Below are 18,754 nucleotides of genomic sequence, written 5' to 3'. Positions count from 1 at the left end.
GTGGCAAAGCAAGCAAATGGACTCTCCTGGGAGAGAATGTCCGAAGAGAAATCCAGCCAACACTTGACTTTAGAGACCCTTGCGTCAGACTTCTAAGTACAGAACTTCTGAGTAATTCGTTTGTATTGTTTAACTCACTGCATTTATGATACTTGGATATAGCCATAAAAAAACCAATATACTTATTAATTATTTGATATGATGGAATTTATTGTGATTTTCACACATATCATGATTCTTTATAGTCTATACCTACTGTGTGTTACAATAAATTGTACCAGTTCGACCTACGAAGCCAATAACTGACAAGAGTCTGAAACGTACTTAATGGCTGCAGCACTACGCTGGGCAAAATCTAAACTGATTCTAATCTACTCGTAAACTAACATAAACTACTCTAAACCTCTTAACATACATATATCCCAATCACTTGCCAATATGGTCCCAGGAGGCTTCTTTCTCCTTCCCTGTCCACTATCAACCATTTTCCTCTCTCTCTCTTTCAGCTGTCAATCTCAGCTCCGCCCCCTCTCCAGGAAGTCCTGCCTCCCACTTCCTGTCCTTCTGCCCAGCTGATTGGCTAAACAGCACTTTATTGACAATTGTTACATCCACTCAAGACATTCCTCCACAATTCCCATTTTTAGTCTAATAATAATAAAAAAACTTCTACCTCTTCCTTTATATTATTACACCAATATACAATATACACACAAAAGAACCACAAAACACGTTATATTGATGTTATACTCATAATTGTCTTTAAACTTGTTTTGTTGTGAACTGTACACAGAACAGTCTTGATATTTTTCTTTAATACATTCCAACAAAGTTTACATCTTAATTGAACCTCCTTAACTATTTACATTTTATGAATGTGTTGATATGGTTATACTTATGCCTGACAATTTGTTGTTGTCTTTTTTTTCTCCCAATTCTTTTTTGGTTTGGGGGAGTGAGAGAAGTTTCCTTTCCTTGCACATTTTTAACTAAATGTGGATATACTAATTTCCATTCTGTCTTATTATCTTACTTATATGCTTACAAATGAGTCCTCATGCAATGCATACTCATCACTGATAAAAAGAGTGCATAACAAGTTGGTTCTCTCCTCCCAGCATATAGATTCTGGAATAAAGTTCAGGACATCAGGCATAGAAGCCTTCTTAGTGACCATCCTATCACAATGACACCTTAGCATGCTTCCATTTTCCTTCCTCTCATCATTTTTGTCATTGTAGTCATTTTTCTCCTAATAATTCACATGGTTGAGGTAATAGTAACACTTTTCTTTTTGCTATGTCCCTCAGATCTCAGAAATTGGGCTGAGGAAATAGCTTGGTGGGTTACAGTGCTTGCCACAAAATAGTGAGGACCTGAGTGCAAAGATAAACTGCAACAAGGTAAAAGACTGGCATGGCTACACTGAGGAAGGAGTGAAGAAGGCAGGGGAAACACCAAGGCTTTCTGGCCAGCCACAAGCAAAGATCCAGATGCAGTGAGAGACCCTCTCTCAAATGAATAAGGTACAGCATGAAATAACAGGACACCTGTTAGCCTTCTAGCTTCTCTGGGTGGACAAAAAACCCATACTCACATGAGCACACATATGCACATGCACACGCATATACCATAAACAAGATACCACACACATACAAAAAGCACACAGGCACATGGGTACACCGATACACACACCACACACACAAGAAATCTCAGGGACCATCTCAAACTTACTTGTAACATTTGGCAGAAAAAAATCAATGCCTAAAAGCTACTGCTTCATAGATTCAAATCTACTTTTCAGCTAATGGAGGGGGGATCCATTTGTTAGTAGAGCATCATGGTTGGTTCACAACCGGATTTCCGCTGTGTGTTTTAACAACTGTGGCTTACATTTCTATAATTTATGTTTGGTTCACCAAGTCTTTAAAGTCCTCTATCTTCATATATATCCTAAAACTGTAACAGGCCCCAGATCTTAGCACAACTGATGCCATGATGAAACTACCATTTAGGCCATAAAACTCATCACATAGATAGGACCACATGCCACAATGAAAGCAAAGGCTTAATTGATCAAAAATCTATAATGCTAGAAAAGTCCCTAAATGTAATAACCTTGAGGGGGGGTTGGCTTCTGTAGTTCCACTTCTGGATAATTGCTCTTGCTAACAGAAGTAAGTCAACCCAGGATGTGGGGTTTGTGCTTAAAAAGGTTAGGTACTGCACTAGGATCCTGAATACTCAAAGTAGTTGTCAGATGACTAATAAAGATTTTCAACCATCTTCATATCAGCCTTATTCATAATAACCAGAACCTGGAAACAGCCAAAATGTCCCTCAGTCGAAGAATGGATAAAGAAAATGTGGTACCTTTACACTATGGAATACTACTCAGCTATTAAAAACAAGGAAATCTCGAAATTTGTGGACAAATGGATGGAACTGGAAATGATCATACTGAGTTAACACAGAAGCAGAAAGATTCATATGGTATATACTCACTTAAATCGGACACTAGCTGAAAAGGCATGTCCCATGAAAGTCTTCACTTACCAGGATATTGGGATAAATGTGAGGACATCCTACTGAGACTCTAGGTAAAAGAAATATAGGATATGGAGAAATAGAAGGGTCCAGAGGGTCCTAGAAACCTACAAGAACATCATGATGGGCAGATCTGTGTCCAGGGGAGTCTGCTCAAACTACTATACCAACCAAGGACAATACATGCAATAAACTTCGAACCCCTACTCAGACCTAGCCAATGGACAGGTCATTCTCCACAGTTGAGTGGAGAGCAGGGACTGACTCTGACACAAACTCTGATGCCCCATATTTGACCACTTCCCCATGGTAGGGAGGCCTGGTGGCACTCAGAAAAAGGATAATCAGGCTACCAAGATGAGACTTGATAGCCTATGACCATATAGTTGGGGAGGAGGTCCCCCTTGGTTGCAGACCTAGGGGAGGGGAATAGGATGAAAGCAGGAGGGAGGGAGGAATGGTAGGATACAAGTGATGGGATAACAATTGAGATGTAATCTGAATAAATTAATTAAAATTATTTTTTTCTAAAAAAAAAGACTTTCTATTGGCTTAAACCCGTGTCCAGATAATCGTCTCTGGTGAGTACTCCACCAGAATTTCTAAATTGATATGCTAACATTGGCTTTTCTTGGAGCCTTGGAGTTCCATCCTAGCCTACCTCCAATCAAGAAACACTCTGACAGTGTTCTTAGCAGACTTTTCTATGGTTTGGGTAAACTTTGGTTATCAAGGCAGGTTAAAGGGAATGTATGGGTGCTAGACTGTCTTATTGGGTGAAGCCTCCTTCCCAAGTCTTCTATTTTTACAGATATTGAGGCTACTGAGAGACCTCTTAACTCCAGGACCAATAAAGCCTGGGTAAAACATTTGGCCACACATGAAGCTTTCAGGTTCAGTTTCCTTTTCTTGCCCCTTCCCCAGGGGACAATATTTACACCATGTTTCTCTGATATCCTGAGTGGTCATGTTTTTAACATAGGTTTTTCATAGTCTGAAGCAAGCAGGGATTGCTGCCACTGGAGATTCTTCTCCCATTCAGACCCAGAAATGCTAACATTAGAAATTTTCCTGAAAGAAGGTGGAATTTGCCAGATGCCTTCTCTCTGCCTTCTGAGTCAGGTTCTGACTAGTCTGGGAGAGTGGAAGGGGCCTGTAGGATGAGTTCTTCGAAGTGTCATGGAGAATATTCAGGAGTCTTTATTCATTTACCAGAGATACAGGATATTCTAGGCTGGGGCCGTTCCTGACTTTCTGTATTCGTTCCTTAAGATGACTATATTTGAAGGAGGCTTGGCGTCTGTGGTAGATACTCATGATTGTCAACTTGGCTACATCTGGAATTAAGTAAAGACCCAAGTGTCTGGGCACATCGGTGAGGGTTGCTTTTTGGTTTTGGTTTTGTTTTTAATTAAATCATTTTAGATGTGAAGAGCAACTCTTAATCTGGATTTTGTAAGGTAGGAAGATACACATTTAATCTGGGCCACACCTATATAAAGGACATGGAAGAAGGAAGTTTCTGTTCTTTGCCTGCTTGCTCTCACTCTCACTGGTAAATCCATGTCTTCACTGCCATTAGAGCCCACTTCTTCAGGAGCCCAGTGTCTACTGAAGACCCGCTGAGACATTCATCTGGATCCTTGGACCTTCTATTGATAGCCAGCCATTGTTGGACTAGATGGACAGCCTTTAAGTCACTCCAATAATCTCAGATAGGAATCCATGTTTGGGGATGCCATCAGAAGGACAAGTGATCTGCATAGGGATGTCATCCAAAGGTTTGTACCTTGCAAGCCCAGACACACCCTTGGTTGATAGCACATACTATGTCTGTTTATCCTGAACCTGAACTTAAGAGGGATGGAGAAGAAAGGGTTAGTAGTAAAAACCTGGGAAAACATAAAGAAATACTAATGGCATGAGTTAAAAGATACTTCTTCTCCAACTGAATGGAGAGAAATGGCATAGTGTGACAGCTTACTCATAGAATTACTAACATCTGACCCAATGGTAATACAAATGACAGTGCTCCTAAGAGGAACTGGCAATAGCTCAGATGAGTGAGCAATATTTCCACTTTGAGCCACTGATGCTGTTTCGAAGACTCTTCTAAGGAAACACCAGGGGGAATGGGGAAAAAAATATGTACCTGTGGAGAGTGCGTTTGGCATTCAGCACTATAACCTTTTTAGAAGACTTATTTTACTTTTAATCATGTATATGTATTGTGGTGATTGAGGTATGCCCATGTGAGTGAAGGGGCCCTCAGAGGTCATACACTTCTGATTTCCCTGAAGCTACAATGATAGGCAGTTGTGAGCCACTTGACAGGGGTGCCAGTATCAAACTCAGGTCCATGTTCAGGGCAGTAATGGTCTTAAGCACCGAGCCATCTCTCTAGGACAGGGATATGATGTCGATAAAGCAGGCACCTCCATGTCCAAGTCAGATTTCTCAATAGAAGAACTGATACATAGGTGAATCTGTTTATGACAGACTGAGAGGCCAATCTCTGCATCTGTCTATAGACATTTGGAAATGACACTAAACTTTCTACTGTAGTAGCTCACCATGTGTAAGGTGTGACAGGCCTGGACAAATCATGATTCCTTTCCTTGCTTTAAAATATCTACATCAGACACCACAGATGTGTTCCCATTAAGCACTACATCTGCCCAGTGTATTTCCACTCCATGGTGGCACATGCCAACACTCTACATCTCTATAAGGCATTCTCAACAATCACTTATGCTTAACATCAGGTCAGTCAGCATTATTTCTTACTAGCCTGTGAGGTGCAGAACAGTGTGTCTCTTCTGAAACTCTTCATGGTCTTCCAATCTAATTCAAGGGATGCCAGCTGGGAAGTCACTGTGGTCATTTCATTTCTCTGTATACATGACTACAATTGCAATGCCAAACAGCTAATGAAGCTTTCATACATCCTGAGGCCAGACGTCTTTTATGATCAACTAATAACATTTAAACCCTTCAAGAAGCCTAATGAAAAAACATGCAAGTATGTCATTGTGAAACATAACAGCTGAACCTATGTAAGGAAGTTCTTTTTTTTTTTTTAATTAGGACACTACAGTCCTACAGAGGTTGTCTCTAATTCTGTTTCCTGCTGTTACTGAAAATACATCAGTAACATCGAATGCATGCTACAAATGAGGTGCATTTCAAATAGCTGACCTTTGTAGCAAACAATAAAGGGTATATGTTCCATTGTTTTTCATCAGTTAGGCAAGGTTTAATCAGACTTAGAAGGTGGGAGCTATATTCTGTGCAGGTCACTGAATAGAAATGCCTTTTCACTTTTTAATATAATTTACAAAAACTTTTGTAGCATTTTTATAAATTTAAATTGGGCTTTTGTGTGTAGTGTACATTAATGTGTGCACATGTGTGCACTCAACCAGCATGTACATGTGCAGGGTGGGGGTCATTATCCTGTGTCCTCCTCTATCAATCTCCACCTTTTTAAAATTTTTTTATTAATTTATTCTTGTTACATCTCAATGGTTATCCCATCCCTTGTATCCTCCCATTCTTCCCTCCCTCCCATTTTCCCATTATTCCCCTCCCCTATGACTGTTCCTGAGGGGGATTACCTCTCCCTGTATATGCTCATAGGGTATCAAGTCTCTTCTTGGTAACCTGCTGTCCTTCCTCTGAGTGCCACCAGGTCTCACCCTCCAGGGGACATGGTCAAATGTGAGGCACCAGAGTACATGAGAAAGTCATATCCCACTTTCCACTCAAGAATGGAGACTGTTCTGACCGTTGGCTAGATCTGGGTAGGGGTTTAAAGTTTACCGCCTGTATTGTCCTTGGCTGGTGCCTTAGTTTGAGCAGGATCCTTGGGCCCAAATCTGCCTATCATAATGTTCTACTTGTAGGTTTCTAGGACCCTCTGAATCCTTCTATTTTGCTATTCTCCCATGCTTCTCTCATCTAGAGTCCCAATAGGATGTCCTCCCCTCTGTCCCAGTTTCCTGGTAAGTGAAGGCATTCTTGGGACATGCCCCTTGGGTTAGTATGCAGATATAAGTGAGTATACACCATTTGAGTCTTTCTGCTTCTGGGTTAACTCATTCATTATGATCATTTCTAGCTCAATCCATTTAACCAGAAATTTTGGGAATTCCTTGTTTTTAATAGCTGAGTAGTATTCCATAGTGTATATGTACCACAGTTTCTTTATCCATTCTTCTACTGAGGGACACTTAGGCTGTTTCCATGATCTGGCTATTATGAATAAGGCTGCTATGAATATGGTTGAGCAAATTTTCTTGTTGTGTGCTGGAGCATCTTCTGGGTGTATTCCAAGGAGTGGAATAGCTGGGTCTTGAGGAAGCCCTATTCCCAGTTTTCTGAGATAGCACCAGATAGATTTCCAAAGTGGCTGTACTAGTTTGCATTCCCACCAGCAATGAAGGAGTGTTTCTCTCTCCCCACATCCTTGCCAGCATGTGGTGTCACTTGAATTTTTGATCTTAGCCATTCTGATGGGTGTAAGTTGGAATCTCAGAGTTGTTTTGATTTGCATTTCCGTGATGACTAAGGAGGCTGAGCATTTCTTTAAGTGTTTCTCAGCCATTTGATACTCCTCTGTTGAGAATTCTCTGTTTAGTTCCAAGCCCCATTTCTCAATTGGGTTATTTGGTTTGGTGGTGTTTAATTTCTTGAGTTCTTTTTATATTTTGGATATTAGGCCTTTGTCAGATGTAGGGTTGGTGAAGATCTTTTCCCAGTCTGTAGGCTGTCACTTTGTTCTCTTGACAGTGTCTCCTGCCTTACAGAAGCTTCTCAGCCTCATGAGGCCCCATTTATTAATGGTTGACATTAAGGCCTGGGCCGTTGGTGTTCTGTTCAGGAAGTTGTCTCCTGTGCCAATATGTTCCAGGCTCCTCCCCACTTTTTCTTCTCAGTGACTTAGTGTCTCTGGTTTTATGTTGAGGTCTTTAATCCACTTGGAGTTGAGTTTTGTGCAAGGTGACAAATATGGGTCCAGTTTCATTTTTTTACACATAGACCTCCAGTTAGGCCAGCACCATTTGTTGAAGATGCTATCCTTTTCCCATTGAATGGATTTGGCTTCTTTGTCAAAAATCAAGTGACCATATGTGTGTGGATTCATATCTGGGTCTTCGATTCGATTCCACTGATCAACCAGCCTGTTGCTGTGCCAGTACCATGCTGTTTTAATTACTATTGCTTTATAGTACAGTTTGACATCAGGTATGGAGATTCCTCCGGAGCACCTCTTATTGTACAAGATTGTTTTAGCTATTCTGGGTTTTTTGTTTTTCCATATGAAGTTCTGAATTGAACTTTCAATGTCTTTAAAAAATTGTGTAGGTATTTTGATAGGGATTGCATTGAATCTGTAGATTGCTTTTGGTAGGATGGCCATTTTTACTATGGTAGTTCTCCCGATCCATGAGCAAGGAAGATTACTTCATCTTATCAGGTCATCTTCAATCTTTGTCTTCAGAGTTCTGAAATTTTTTTCAAACAAGTCCTTCACTTGCTTAGTTAGAGTACCTGCTAAATATTTTACATTGCTTGTGGCTAATGTGAAGGGTGTGGTTTTTCTAATTTCTTCCTCTGCAAGCTTGTCATTTGTGTATAGGAAGGCTACAGACTTATTTGAGTTAATTTTGTATCCAACCAATTTGCTGAAGGTGTTTATCAGCTTTAGGAGTTCTCTGGTGGAATTTTGAGGGTCACTTATGTACACTATCATATCATCTGCAAATAAGGATAATGGAGATATGGAGAGAGTGGGCAGCCTTGCCTTGTTCCCGATTTTAGAGGAATTTCCTTGAGTATCTCACCATTTACTTTGATTTTGGCTATTGGCTTGCTGTATATAGCCTTTATTATGTTGAGGAAAGTGCCTTGTATCCCTGATCTCTCTAAAACTTTAAACATGAATGGGTGTTGGATTTTATCAAATGCTTTCTCTGCATCTAAAGAGATGATCATGTGTTTTCTCTTCAGTTTGTTTATATGGTGGATTACATCGATGGATTTCTGTATATTAAACCATCCCTGCATGCCTGGAATGAAGCCTTCTTGGTCATGATGAATGATATCTTTGATATGTTCTTGTATTCGTTTTGCACGTATTTTATTTAGTATTTTTGCATTGATGTTCATAAGAAAAATTGGTCTGAAATTCTCTTTCTTTGTTGAGTCTTTGTGAGGTTTAGGTATCAATGTGACATGGCCCCATAGAATGAATTTGGTAATGTTTCATCCATTTCTATCTTTTGGAGTAGCTTGAAGAGTATCGGTATTAGCTCAGCCTTGAAGGTCTGGTAGAATTCTGCACTGAAACCATCTGGCCCTGGGCTTTTTTTTTTTTTTTTTTTGGTTGGGAGACTATCAATGACTGCTTCTATTTCTGTAGGGGAAATGGGAATATTTAGCTTGTTTATCTGTTCTTCACTCAACTTTGGCAAGTGAACTTGATCAAGAAAATCATCCATTTCCCTTAGATTTTCAAATTTTGTAGCATATATGCCTTCGAAGTAGGATCTTATGATTCTTTGTATTTCTTCAGTGTCCATTGTTATGTCTCCCTTTTCATTTCTGATTTTGTTGATTTCAATACTGTCTCTCTGCCTTTTAGTTAGTTTGGCTAACCGTCTGTCTATCTTGTTGATTTTCTCAAAGAACCAGCTCTTGGTTTTGTTGATTCTTTGGACTGTTTTCTTAGTTTCTAATTTGTTAATTTCAGCCCTGAGTTTGATTATTTCCAGACGTCTACTCCTTTTGGGTGTTTCTGCTTCTTTTTTTTTTTTTCTAGGGCTTCCAGTTGTGTCGTTAAGATGCTTATGTGCGATGTTTCCAATTTCTTTTTAAAGGCACTTAGTGCTATGAATTTTCCTCTTAGCACTGCTTTCAATGTATCCCACAAATTTGAGTATGTTGTTCCTTCATTTTCATTGAATTTCAGAAACTCCTTGATTTCTTTCTTTATATCTTCCCTGACCCAGGTGTCATTTAGCAGAGAGTTGTTTAGTTTCCACGTACGTGTAGACTTTTTGTTATTTCCGTTGTTTTTGAATTGCAGCCTAAGAGCATGGTGATCTGATAGGATACAAGATATTCTTTCAATCCTCTTGTATCTGTTTAGGCTTGCTTTGTGACCTACGATGTGATCGATTTTGGAGAAGGTTCCATAGGGTGCAGAGAAGAAGGTATATTCTTTCTTCTTTGGGTGAAAGGTTCTATAGATATCTGTTAGAGCTATTTGACCCATGGCATTGGTTAATGATGTTATTTCTCTGCTAGTTTCTGTTTCAATGATTTATCCTTCAGTGATAGTGGGGTGTTGACATCTCCCACTATTATTGTGTGGGGATCAATGTGTGGTTTAGGCTTTTTTAGCAGATCTTTTACAAATGTGTGTTCCCTTGTATTAGGAGCATAGATGTTCAGAATTGTAATGTAATCTTGGCTGACTTAACCTTTGATGAGTATGAAGTGTCCTTCCTCATCCCTTTTGATTAATTTTGGTTGAAAGTCTATTTTATTCGATATTAAAATGGCTACACCTGCTTGCTTCTTGTGACCATTTGCTTGGAATTTTTTTTTCCAACCTTTTACCCTGAGGTAATGCCTATCATTATGGGTGAAATGTGTTTCTTGAATGCAGAAGAATGTTGAATCTTGTTTATGCATCCATTCAGTTCGTCTGTGTCTTTTTATTGGAAAATTGAGACCATTGATGTTGAGAGATATTAATGACCAGTGACTGTTAAGAGTCCTAATTTTGATGTTGTTTCCAGCGTTTGTGTAGTTGCGTTTTTGCCATGGTATAGTTATCTATTTCCTGGGTAGTTTTGGTTGTAGCTTGACCCTTTGGGATGGAGTTTTCCTTATAGTACCTTCTGTAAAGCTGGATTTGTGGATAGGTATTGTTTGAATTTGTTTTTGTCATGGAATATTTTGTTTTCTCCTCAATGGTTATTGATAGTTTTGCTGGGTAAAGTAGTCTGGCCTGGCATCTGTGGTCTCTTAGGGCTTGCAGGATCTCTGTCCAGGCCCTTCTGGCTTTTATGGTCTCTGCTGAGAAGTCGGGTGTAATTCTGATAGGTTTGCCATTAAATGTTATTTGGCCCTTTTCCCTTGCACCTTTTAATATTTTTTCTTTGTTCTGTATGTTTTGTGTTTTGATTATTATGTGACAGGAAGTTTCTCTTTTCTGGTCAATTCTATTTAGTGTTCTGTAGGCCTCTTGTATGTTTATAGGCATCTCTTTCTTTAGATTGGGGAAATTTTCTTCTATGATTTTGTTGAGAATAGTTTCTGGGCCTTGGAGTCTGATAGCTTCTCTTTCTTCAATGCCTATTATTCTCAGATTTTTTCTTTTCATGGTGTCCTTAATTTCTTGGATGTTTTCTGTCAGGAGTTTTCCAGATTTGGTGTTTGCTTTAGTGGTTGCTTCAAGATCTGTGATTTTATCTTCTAGACCTGAGATTCGTTCTTCCATCTCTTGGATTCTGTTAGAAAAGCTCACCTCTGTGTTGCTCGGCTTCTTCTCTGAGGTCTCACGTTCTCGTTTTTCTTCTGTCTGTGTGTTTATCCTTGAATCCATTTTCATTTTCAGATCTTGAACTGATTTTTTTATTTCTTTCATCTGATTGTTTGTATATTTCTGAGTTTCTTCCATTGCCTCTTTATAGGTCTTCAGAGCTTGAACCGTTTTATTTATTTCTTTCATCTGGTTGTTTGCATTTTCCTGCAATTTTTCCAGTTCCACTCTATGTGCTTCTTTTATGTCTCTCACCTGTTTGGCTGCGTCTTCCTGCATTTAATTACGAATTTTATTTGTTTCCTCCATTATCATCGTCATTACTAAAGATTTGAGGTCATTTTCTTGTATTTCAGTTGTATTTGAGTTCTCTGGGTTGTTTTCTTTGGGATGGCTGGAAACTGGAGACACCATGTTGTTTTGGGTTTTTTTGCGTATGCTTTTTCGCTGTCCTTTAGACATCTTGCCGACTTTGTTTTTGTTGGTTAGCTTCCAGATTTGGATGGAGGGAGTCTGATGATAGACTCACTTGTTTTCTCACGATTTCCCTAGGCTGGGAGCTCTAATGCTTCACTGGTGTGGATAGTAGGAGGTTAGCCCTGTTGTTTTGGACTCTCACAGCCAGTGATCCTCAGCTCCCCTGTGCTGTGGGTCCTGCAATCGTTCTGGGTCTCTGAATGAGTGTTAGGTCAGGCCAAGGTATCCACAGCCTTCTGTGTCCCCTGCCAAGTCCAGCCAGGAACATTGGGCCCGAACCACAGGCCAAACTCAGCTAGATTCTCAGGGCCTGAACCGTCTGCCGAGCTCAGCTAGGGATTCTGGGCCCAAAATGCACACAGGGTTCAGCCAGAATTTTTGGGCTGGGACTGCGCACCAAGCTCAGCTAAGGGCTTTTGGCCAAAAGTCTGTGCTCACTAACGGATTTTCAAAATGTGCTATGTAACCTACTGATGTAGAGACTTCCTAAAACATATCTACACATATAAAAAGGAAGATGGAGTCACCCTTACCATCATGTTTTATTGAGGAATGTAGAATAATAGCAAGATTTGGATTAAAGACGGGTGTCTTCCAACCTCAGGGGTTGAAACTAAACAAGACGGATATTGGTATTATTCTTAATTCCCCATTAGGATCTTTTGGTAAGATTATGTTGCAGAAGAAACTATATACTTAGAAATGGGGCACAGAAAAATGTTGGTACTAACCAGAAAGCTTCCTGTTTTGGGCTAGCATTCACAGTATTGGAGGGTGCCATGCATGCTGTAGAGTGAGTCAACATTCTTACCTGACTGAGGACTTGGTTAAAAAAAAACCCTAGCCCCAAGGGTGGAACCCTTACCTTCCTAGTCTGTACAAATCTTGGCATCTAAACCTTGAGCACTGCCCTATGACCTCAAGACTCAGGGCACACCTGTGACCTACCATTTCTGGCATGTCTTCTTCTACTTTATCAACTGGCTTTAAAGAGCCTAATTCCTGCCCTGTTCCTTTTTCCCACTGTTTAGAGTCACTACAACATCATACTTCACCACTGTTGGGCTGAAATCCTCTCTCATTGGGACCTATGGCTCATCTTATAATAGAGTCCTCTTCTAGCAAGCATGAGTTTCTGGAGTGAGTATAGCCCTTTTCAGTTAGAGCCATGCAATGCTGTGCTATATTCAATAGGGGAAAAGTTATTGCCACATCTCTTCTCCAAGAAAAGAGCTACTGAGCCATATATCCGAATCAGTAATGTGTGTGTGTGTGTGTGTGTATGAGAGAGAGTGTGTGAGGAGAGAGAGACACAGACAGACAGACAGACAGACAGACAGACAGATCTGTACTCTTCGGAGCCTTAAGAGTGAGTATGAGCCTGAGATACCAGAAGAACTAAAATTGGATTTCAGGGTAACTGGGACAAAGGTTAAGAAATAGACTACAGGAGATAACCTGGCCAGCTGCGAAGAGCAGCCACCACTAGAGATAACATTGCCTAGTGAGTGACCCAAAGGGTCCCACTGGAGATAGAGTTGATAAGAGACCCAGTTTTATGGCCACATTCCTTCCTGCCCACCAGAGAAAATGGTACCTAACAACCTACCCATCCCATTGGGGAGAACAAAAGAAGTTAAGCCATGGGTGGTCTTGGAGCCCTTTTGTGCTTAAAGGACACTGAGAGGATAAAAGGACCAGAGATCAAGGCTGTGGCAGCACTCCTGAGACCTGGCATTGGGGGAAATCTGGTTCGACCCAGCACAGAGCTGAATTGAAGATTCCTCTTGTAATTTACAGTGGTTTCATGTGTTTTCTGGTTCTTTTTTTTTTTTTTTTTTTTTTTTTTTTTTTGAATCAATCTGGGCACAACAAGCCTAAGTCCTAGGTGCTACAGACCTTGAGTCCAGGACACTTACTTCACAGCAGTTCCAATCACATCTGCCTCCAAGCAGGCTAACCTACTGCTGGGTGTCTGCGGGCAGCATTATACATGGACAATTTACAAACAGCAGTGCTTTGTACTGAGTCTTCAAAAACTCAATTACATTGCACATAAAGTCCTTACTCCACTGCCAGAAAAATTTTAGAAGAATTTTCTTTTCCTTTTTGTCTAATGTGTACTTTCCATGTTCTTTACTACAAGAAAACCAGCCCACCAATAATCGCAAAAGAAGGGCAAACTCTGCCTAGTTGCAGGTTCCTTCCAGTTGTCCTGGGACTTTCAATACCAAAAGAAGGATTGAAAATGGGAAGAACAGAGAGTGGTAGATGTATGTGGAACTGGAATAATCCAGTATATATGATGGAGGCTTTGGCCAGGGAGGTTTTGTTATAAACATAATCATACCTGTTAATAGGGAATCAGCAGAGTGCTATGAGTAGAGGCATGAACCACAACACCTCATTTGAAGAAGAATTCTCAATTGAAGATTTACCTCCATCAGATTGGCATGTTGGAATGTCTGTTGGGCATTTTCTTGACTGATAATTGATGTAGGAGGGCCCAGCCATCCCTAGGAAGATGGTCGAGGGCTGTGTGAGCAAGCAGGGTAAACAAGTCATGGAGACAAGGCAGTAAGTAGTGTTCCCTTCACACTACTTTAGTTCCTGCCGTGGCTTCCCTTGATGATGGAGTGCAACCTGGAGACAAATAAATCCTTTCCTCCCTCAGGCTAATTTGGTGAGTGTTATTTGTTATCTGATTTATTTGGTGCTGTGCACCAGGGATAGAGGAGACTGAAAATGAGGCAGACTAAAGTCTCATGCAACAGTCACTTTTATTCAAGCCATCAGACAATTCTGAGTGCATTCTGCAGATTGAGCAAGGTCATGGGAACAAAGTTCACTCCAGTTAAATTATGTACTGTGAAAAAGGCAAGGTCACACGACTTCAGGCTTTTATATGTAGGGGAAACATGCTTAGAAACATCATTCTACATAATAATAGGTAAGGTGAATATGGCCACACCTCCTAATAACAACACTCCATATGGGCCAAGCATTCAAGCACATGGGTCTATGGGAGCCATACATATGCAAACCAACACATTCCACTCCTTGGCCACCATAGGCTTGTAGCCATAATCTAATGCAAAAATGCACTTAGTCCAACTTTAAAAGTTCCCATAGGCTATCACAGTCTTAACAATGTCTGAAAGTCCAAAGTTAATGCAATATAATAACTGTTGAAATTCCAAAGTTCGAAGTCTCTTCTGAAATTAGGTCACTCGCTTAACTGTAATACCCAAAAACTCAAACTCAAAAAAGCAGATCACATATGTTACTGTTTCAAAGTGGAGGAAAGTCAGGATAGTAAGGAAATACTGGACTAACGCAAGATGGAAAACCAACTGGGCAAACTCCAAACTGTATCTCTTTCATTCTCCAACTCCTCTCAGCTTTGTTAACTGCAACACATTTCATCATTTGGGCTGCTTCTACTTCCAGTTAGTAGCTTTCCTCAGCAGAAATCCCAGAGGCCTAGCAACTCTAAAATCTTGCTGTCTCCAGGGCCATCCAGGGTTCACATTCACAGCTTCACACAATGATCTTTCTGGGCCTTAATTCAGGGGCACAGCTGCCACACTGGTCTCAGTGACTTTCATTAGTCGTGGAGGGAGATTCCGTATTCTTGACTCTTAACCCAGAGCTACATATCTGAAGCTTCCAAGTTAAGCTGCTTGCAGACAATGAAACATGGCCCCTTGTACTGTCAAACCTTCACCATCTTTCTGTTTTCAATTATCTCCTCCACTGCTTAAGCTTGCCTCTCCTGGAACTTGCTCTGTAGTCTGACCTTCAACTCAAAGATCTGCATGCCTCTGTCTCCTGAGATTAAAGTCATTATGTACCATCATGCCTGGACCTAATTTTTCTTTAATTTCTTTTCACAAGAGGAAAGCTCATCTGAGAGGATCTTGCCCTGAGGGTACCACTCCCTTACTTCCATTCAATACCTTTAATCTGTTTGTCTCCTTCAACACAGGATTTAAATCAATTCCACTTCCTTGTACCCCTTTAATACTTGATAAATACAGCTTATATTTTTCCTTTCTAAATGAGCACCATTCCATCAAATATTCTTCATAAAAGTGAACCACAGGACAAAGTCTATACTAGGCTGTTTTGAGATTTTTTTTTTTTTTTTTTTTTTTTTTTTTTTTTTTTGCCATTGCAATTAATCTAAATCTCTTCACTTTAGCCTCAAGCAGACTCTTAAGATGAGGGCAAAAAGCAGACATACTTTTCACCAAAATAACACAAGAATGATGTCTAGGCACCACATTAAGGTTCTTCTCCTCTGAAACCTCTTGAACCAAGCCCTCCATCCACATCACACTCAATAACACTGTCTGCCATGCTTCTGCTAGTATGGCCCATTAAGAAGCTCTTAAAGCATTCTACTGCATTCCTAAGACAAAGCCCCAAAGTCCAAATTTCTCCAAACAAAAACATGGCCAGGTCTATTCTATCACAGGAATACTCCAGTCCCGGGTACCAACTTTTGTTTTAGTTGGGGTTTCCTTGCTGTGAAAAGACCCCATGGCAACTCTTATAAAGGGAAATATTTAATTAGGGCTGTCTTACAATTTCAGGGGTTTAGTCCATTATCATCAGGGCCAGAAGTACGCCAGTGTGCAGACAGACGTGGTGCTGGAGAAGGAGCTGAGATTTCTACATCTTGATCCTGAGGTAGCATAAGGAGGCTGTGTGCCGCACTGGGCCTAAGTTGAGAATATATGAGGTGTTAAAGCCCATGTACACAGTGAGGTATTTCCTCCAGTAAATCCTCATCTTCCCTAACATGGCCACACCTCCTAATTGTGCCACTTCCTATGTGCCAAGCACTCAAACATATGAGTCTATGGCAGACATTCCTATGCAAACCACCACAAGTGGCAAGTGTTTTATGCACTGAACATAGAGCCCTGAGCTTCCTAAGTCTTCTTTAGGAAGTTTTGATTCTGAAAAAATAGCTATAAAACACCTATTCATATTTTTCTGTGTGTGAGTGAATTAATGTGTAAATGTAAATTAGTGTGGTGTGTATGTGTGTGTGCCTGTGTGTGTGTGTGTGTGTGTGTGTGTGTGTGTGTGTGTGTGTTTAAGTGTTCATGTTGAGTTGAAAGACAGATACGAAGGTCTGAAGAGGAATTGGGGATTGTAATATGTTGACATACTTAGACTTATTGTACTGGATTAGTAGTGCAAAGAAAAGGTATCGGAGGAGAAATTGTCTAATGACTTCCTGATATTGAGCAATGATGTTGTCTTGGTCAGAAGTTCTGGGTCAGTTTAGTTCGAGCTTTTTTTTTACTATGTCACCTGAAGGAAAAGTTTGGCATTCTTCAATTACTGTGTCAAGGAAATAAAGTGCAAGTTAAAAGATTTTCCTGAAGTAAAGACCTATAGGAAGTAGCCAACCATTAACTGAAGCAAATTTCTCCAAATATTTCAAAAACTTTTCTTTGAATGTTTCATCTCTCATAGTTTCCAACAAATAAGGATACTGAATGAATTGTTTCAGCTGTTCAACCAAAACTTGGACATCCATAGCCACAAACATCAGGGATTTGTCATCTACTCCAAAGAGGTATTGATAATGGCTTAAACACGCCTTAAACTCCAGCACATCACCATCGCTGAGGAAGCCCCCTTCTGGAACGGTTGCCAAATTGCTGAGTAAACTTGTGTTTTCTTTCAATGGCTACTTCTGTGATATTAGTCAGGCAAAGCATAAAATTATGGCGCTTTTCAACAGGAAGACCCTTAATCAGCTTGTCCATCAGGACTGGAAAAACATAGTCAGGTAAATCATGATTAGAGACCAAGAAAATCGGAGGTGCATCATGTGACTGTCAGGAAAGGTATTCTCACAGGAGTTCTGATCTTCTTCAGGATCTTTTCTCTGTCAAAGGTGCGTGGTTTGCATTTCTTTTCATTTTCTAAATCACTGTCCACCTTGGTTCTCACAAAGTACTAATTCTTATTCATCGTTCTGACTGCTTTGGCGAGGTCTAGTTCAAGTTTTGTAAAACATGAGACAGACATGGGCATGGTGGCACATGTCTTTAATCCCAGCACCCCAGAGGCACAGGCAGGTAGATTACTGTGAGTTCAAGGCCAGCCTTGTCTACAAAGCTACTCCAGGAGAGGCAAGGCTGTTGAGAGCCTGTCTCGAAAAACTAAAAACAAAACAAAACACAAAAACAAATAAACAAACAAATGTGAGGAGAAAACAATAGAGAAGAAGTCATACTCTTGGAATTTCACTTTTTCCTGATAATCTCTTGGTGGAAATTTCTGGGTTCCAATGTCAGGCAGGTCGCATAAAGTCAAAGTTTTAATTTTGGGTTGTTTGTAAGGTCTCTTCCTGATTGTCTCTACTATCCCAGGTTCAGCTGCACCCTCCTCCTCAGGTCCAACCCCCCTCATGACATTGATGAAGCTGGACTTCCCTGCTCCAGACTCTCCTGTTACAGCAACATTTATTGGAGGATTATCAATGTATTCTAATGCACCACTGATTGCAGAGTTTGCCCCTTGAACTCTTCCTTTTTGTAGAAGTAACTCAGTTGAATGGGTGGCTTCCTGTGAAATGATTTTGTTTTCTGTCCTATCATTCTTAAAATGTGCTGTGAAACTAGATTCCAAATCTGTGTTGTCTTCATCCTTAGGTGGTTCATAGGAGAACTGACCCACGACTGTGTTGGGGAAAGGGCCCTGAAAGAAAGAAGGCAGAATAAAGGGAGGGTGAGTTACGAAAACCCAGCTGAGGAATTGTCTCCATCAGATTGTATTGAGGATCTGCCTATAGGACAGTTTCTTTTTTCTTTTCTTTTCTTTTCTTTTCTTTTCTTTTCTTTTCTTTTCTTTTCTTTTCTTTTCTGGTTTCATTGTAGCCTTGGCTATCCTGGAACTCACACTGTATCTCAGGCTTGCTTCCACCTCCTCTGCTTTCAGGATGCTGGGATTAAAGATGTGTGCTGCCAACACCTGGCCAGACATTTTCTTTAATTCATAATTGCTGTAGAAGTCCCAGCACACTGTTGAGTGGTACCACCCCAGGGAAGATGGTCCTGGGTAATTTATGAAAGGATGAACAAACGACAGGGAGCAAGTCTGTAAGGAGCATTCTGTGAATGTTCCTACCTCTCTCCTGCTTGAGTTTCT

General features: G+C 40.4%; 2 protein-coding genes and 1 pseudogene across 3 annotated transcripts in view; 1 reads left to right on the top strand and 2 right to left on the bottom strand.

The window, feature by feature from the left end:
* The window catches only part of LOC127204364 (interferon-inducible GTPase 1-like), a 146,448-nt gene that overhangs the window by 52,326 nt on the left and 75,368 nt on the right, over window positions 1–18,754 (top strand). The gene's annotated exons all lie outside the window — the stretch shown is intronic.
* Window positions 1–18,754, bottom strand: part of LOC127204365 (interferon-inducible GTPase 1-like) — a 144,672-nt gene that overhangs the window by 119,535 nt on the left and 6,383 nt on the right. The window lies entirely within an intron of this gene.
* LOC127204272 (interferon-inducible GTPase 1-like) lies at window positions 16,872–18,589 on the bottom strand (annotated as a pseudogene).

The sequence above is a fragment of the Acomys russatus genome, chromosome 20 (assembly GCF_903995435.1).
Source record: "Acomys russatus chromosome 20, mAcoRus1.1, whole genome shotgun sequence".
NCBI classification, from domain to species: Eukaryota; Metazoa; Chordata; class Mammalia; order Rodentia; family Muridae; genus Acomys; species Acomys russatus.
This window is presented reverse-complemented; position numbering and strand designations above follow the sequence as displayed.